General features: G+C 53.0%; 1 non-coding gene across 1 annotated transcript in view; it reads right to left on the bottom strand.

Annotated features, from left to right (window-relative positions):
* Window positions 1-1369, bottom strand: part of LOC126129712 (small subunit ribosomal RNA) — a 1909-nt gene extending 540 nt beyond the window's left edge. The window contains exon 1 of the ribosomal RNA XR_007527340.1: window positions 1-1369. This exon is cut by the window's left edge and continues 540 nt beyond it. This is a non-coding gene — a ribosomal RNA (small subunit ribosomal RNA).
* Window positions 1370-5000: the final 3631 nt, after the last annotated feature.

The raw sequence follows: 5000 nt of genomic DNA, 5'->3' as shown, positions 1-5000 counted from the left end.
CCACCACCCACCGAATCAAGAAAGAGCTATCAATCTGTCAATCCTTCCGGTGTCCGGGCCTGGTGAGGTTTCCCGTGTTGAGTCAAATTAAGCCGCAGGCTCCACTCCTGGTGGTGCCCTTCCGTCAATTCCTTTAAGTTTCAGCTTTGCAACCATACTTCCCCCGGAACCCAAAAGCTTTGGTTTCCCGGAGGCTGCCCGCCGAGTCATCGGAGGAACTGCGGCGGATCGCTGGCTGGCATCGTTTATGGTTAGAACTAGGGCGGTATCTGATCGCCTTCGAACCTCTAACTTTCGTTCTTGATTAATGAAAACATACTTGGCAAATGCTTTCGCTTCTGTTCGTCTTGCGACGATCCAAGAATTTCACCTCTAACGTCGCAATACGAATGCCCCCGCCTGTCCCTATTAATCATTACCTCGGGTTCCGAAAACCAACAAAATAGAACCGAGGTCCTATTCCATTATTCCATGCACACAGTATTCAGGCGGGCTTGCCTGCTTTAAGCACTCTAATTTGTTCAAAGTAAACGTGCCGGCCCACCCAGACACTCAATAAAGAGCACCTTGGTAGGATTTCAACGGGGTCCGCCTCGGGACGCACGAACACGCACGAGGCGGTCGCACGCCTTCGGCTCGCCCCACCGGCAGGACGTCCCACGATACATGCCAGTTAAACACCGACGGGCGGTGAACCAACAGCGTGGGACACAAATCCAACTACGAGCTTTTTAACCGCAACAACTTTAATATACGCTATTGGAGCTGGAATTACCGCGGCTGCTGGCACCAGACTTGCCCTCCAATAGATACTCGTTAAAGGATTTAAAGTGTACTCATTCCGATTACGGGGCCTCGGATGAGTCCCGTATCGTTATTTTTCGTCACTACCTCCCCGTGCCGGGAGTGGGTAATTTGCGCGCCTGCTGCCTTCCTTGGATGTGGTAGCCGTTTCTCAGGCTCCCTCTCCGGAATCGAACCCTGATTCCCCGTTACCCGTTACAACCATGGTAGGCGCAGAACCTACCATCGACAGTTGATAAGGCAGACATTTGAAAGATGCGTCGCCGGTACGAGGACCGTGCGATCAGCCCAAAGTTATTCAGAGTCACCAAGGCAAACGGACCGGACGAGCCGACCGATTGGTTTTGATCTAATAAAAGCGTCCCTTCCATCTCTGGTCGGGACTCTGTTTGCATGTATTAGCTCTAGAATTACCACAGTTATCCAAGTAACGTGGGTACGATCTAAGGAACCATAACTGATTTAATGAGCCATTCGCGGTTTCACCTTAATGCGGCTTGTACTGAGACATGCATGGCTTAATCTTTGAGACAAGCATATGACTACTGGCAGGATCAACCAGGGAGCTGCGTCAACTAGAGCTGAGCAGCCGGCCGCCCGGGAGTGTGTCCCAGGGGCCCGCGCGAACACGCAAGCGTCCGCTCAATTATTCTGCAAACAGGAGGAGGCTGAGCTCCCCTGCACAATACACCTCGAAACCCTCTCAGGTCCCGGCGGCGCGCAGCGCCGTCCTAAGTACTTGGTCGGGTTCGAGAGAGGCGCAATCGCCCGGAGTTAGGCGAGTAGACGCTTTAGGTGCGACCACCCGTGCTCCCAACTGAGCTTGCCGCTGCCGACAGAGGCCCGGGAGCGTGCTGTCGTGGCATTGCCGGCGGGAGACAACACGCGCCACCTACGGTGACCGGCAGCTCCAACGCCAGCGCCACAGAAGGGCAAAGGCCCCACGTGGGTGCCGAAGCGAACTCTCCCAGCACAGCGCACGTGCCAACACGTCTGCACAACTGCGATACAAACCACCAGCGAGAACCGCTGGGGCGACCGAGCAGCAGACGGCGTCGCGGCGCCGAGTGCCGGGCGGCGGCGCATCCTCAACGCACACAGTCCTCAGTCGGACCAGCACACTGCAGATGTCCACCGCGCTTCGCACCGGGCCCGCGAGGACCCACTTTGGCCGCCCGGCGCCGCGCGCAGGGTGCCCCGGCGCGCAGCTGCGCCGCCTGCCGCGTCCGTCGGCCGGCGCGCCTGCCACTGGGCGCCCCCACCAGCCGGCTGTAGCGCGTGCGCCCACGCACCGCGCGGCCAGCACGCCGGGCGGCCCCCCCTCACCGGCCGGGGACGGTCCCACCCAGCCACCGCCGCGTATCGCTTCACACACAGATTTGCCCTTACTGATTTACCTCCAGCAACAACAACCGCACCACAATGGGTTTACCAGTTGTTCATTTGCGTAACGTCACCAGCAAACGTAGACGTCCATCCCAGTTTGCAAATGCAACGATTATTGCATACCTGTCTGTTAGGTGTCACGACACACTACGTCTGCCCACATACACGCAACAAAATGTGCACGACTAGAGAACACGTGGGAGGTGGCCCCCTACGTATGCGATGTCCATTACGAGACCGACTGTCAACCAGCATCTGTACCATGTCGCAGATGTGGAACGCGGTGCACCATGCTATCACACTGTGTGAGAAGAGACGACTACGTTTGAATACACGCGCCACTACATCAACAGACGGCTCATGCTGATCGCCATCCAGGGCGTCCGTTAATCCCACACGTCTCTATGGCGTACCACACTGCAATGTAGCTGTTATGGGGAGACGGCACGTGGCTGAGTGCACAACATTTGGACCGTATGGTTCGCTGTTGTTGGGCGCAGTCGTTGTACGGTCACACATGTGCCACAGCGTATCATGCAGTACATACGGACCTATGTGCAGTACAATGTGAGGGTTAAGCTTACGACATCAGCGGACAGTGGACACAGGCCGTACCACGACGTAGACTGAGCGCTTCGACATGCGAATGCCAGTGAACAGCTGCGAAGGGCATTGAACACGCAAGCACCTGAACGACCAGCGTGCGAAGGCAGGGGGGAGGGTGGGGGCGATGTACATCCTGCAGTCGTCCACATTACAGTGTACAGCGGGAGCATGTAAAAAGTAAGCAACACTTGCGAAGTGTTGAACATGAAACGATACACAAGAGGGTGGGCGGTGCGAGTAGCGAACTATATTCAGAGGGTTGTGGTTAGACAACACTGGATTAATGTAACGTGTCATATGCCAATTACAGAGCAGGTTAAGGCACAACTTGGGTTAGGTTAAGGCACAACGTGGGTTAGGTTAAGGCACAACTTGGGTTAGGTTAAGGCACAACGTGGGTTAGGTTAAGGCACAACGTGGGTTAGGTTAAGGCACAACGTGGGTTAGGTTAAGGCACAACGTGGGTTAGGTTAAGGCACAACGTGGGTTAGGTTAAGGCACAACGTGGGTTAGGTTAAGGCACAACGTGGGTTAGGTTAAGGCACAACGTGGGTTAGGTTAAGGCACAACGTGGGTTAGGTTAAGGCACAACGTGGGTTAGGTTAAGGCACAACGTGGGTTAGGTTAAGGCACAACGTGGGTTAGGTTAAGGCACAACGTGGGTTAGGTTAAGGCACAACGTGGGTTAGGTTAAGGCACAACGTGGGTTAGGTTAAGGCACAACTTGGGTTAGGTTAAGGCACAACTTGGGTTAGGTTAAGGCACAACTTGGGTTAGGTTAAGGCACAACTTGGGTTAGGTTAAGGCACAACTTGGGTTAGGTTAAGGCACAACTTGGGTTAGGTTAAGGCACAACTTGGGTTAGGTTAAGGCACAACTTGGGTTAGGTTAAGGCACAACTTGGGTTAGGTTAAGGCACAACGTGGGTTAGGTTAAGGCACAACGTGGGTTAGGTTAAGGCACAACGTGGGTTAGGTTAAGGCACAACGTGGGTTAGGTTAAGGCACAACGTGGGTTAGGTTAAGGCACAACGTGGGTTAGGTTAAGGCACAACGTGGGTTAGGTTAAGGCACAACGTGGGTTAGGTTAAGGCACAACGTGGGTTAGGTTAAGGCACAACGTGGGTTAGGTTAAGGCACAACGTGGGTTAGGTTAAGGCACAACGTGGGTTAGGTTAAGGCACAACGTGGGTTAGGTTAAGGCACAACGTGGGTTAGGTTAAGGCACAACGTGGGTTAGGTTAAGGCACAACGTGGGTTAGGTTAAGGCACAACGTGGGTTAGGTTAAGGCACAACGTGGGTTAGGTTAAGGCACAACTTGGGTTAGGTTAAGGCACAACGTGGGTTAGGTTAAGGCACAACTTGGGTTAGGTTAAGGCACAACTTGGGTTAGGTTAAGGCACAACTTGGGTTAGGTTAAGGCACAACTTGGGTTAGGTTAAGGCACAACTTGGGTTAGGTTAAGGCACAACTTGGGTTAGGTTAAGGCACAACTTGGGTTAGGTTAAGGCACAACTTGGGTTAGGTTAAGGCACAACTTGGGTTAGGTTAAGGCACAACGTGGGTTAGGTTAAGGCACAACGTGGGTTAGGTTAAGGCACAACGTGGGTTAGGTTAAGGCACAACGTGGGTTAGGTTAAGGCACAACGTGGGTTAGGTTAAGGCACAACGTGGGTTAGGTTAAGGCACAACGTGGGTTAGGTTAAGGCACAACGTGGGTTAGGTTAAGGCACAACGTGGGTTAGGTTAAGGCACAACGTGGGTTAGGTTAAGGCACAACGTGGGTTAGGTTAAGGCACAACGTGGGTTAGGTTAAGGCACAACGTGGGTTAGGTTAAGGCACAACGTGGGTTAGGTTAAGGCACAACGTGGGTTAGGTTAAGGCACAACGTGGGTTAGGTTAAGGTAGAAATTGCGTTACATTGCGGTACAAATTGCGTTACATTGCGGTACAAATTGCGTTACATTGCGGTACAAATTGCGTTACATTGCGGTACAAATTGCGTTACATTGCGGTACAAATTGCGTTACATTGCGGTACAAATTGCGTTACATTGCGGTACAAATTGCGTTACATTGCGGTACAAATTGCGTTACATTGCGGTACAAATTGCGTTACATTGCGGTACAAATTGCGTTACATTGCGGTACAAATTGCGTTACATTGCGGTACAAATTGCGTTACATTGCGGTACAGATTGCGT

The sequence above is a fragment of the Schistocerca cancellata genome, unplaced genomic scaffold, assembly GCF_023864275.1.
Source record: "Schistocerca cancellata isolate TAMUIC-IGC-003103 unplaced genomic scaffold, iqSchCanc2.1 HiC_scaffold_542, whole genome shotgun sequence".
In the NCBI taxonomy this organism is placed as follows: Eukaryota; Metazoa; Arthropoda; class Insecta; order Orthoptera; family Acrididae; genus Schistocerca; species Schistocerca cancellata.
This window is presented reverse-complemented; position numbering and strand designations above follow the sequence as displayed.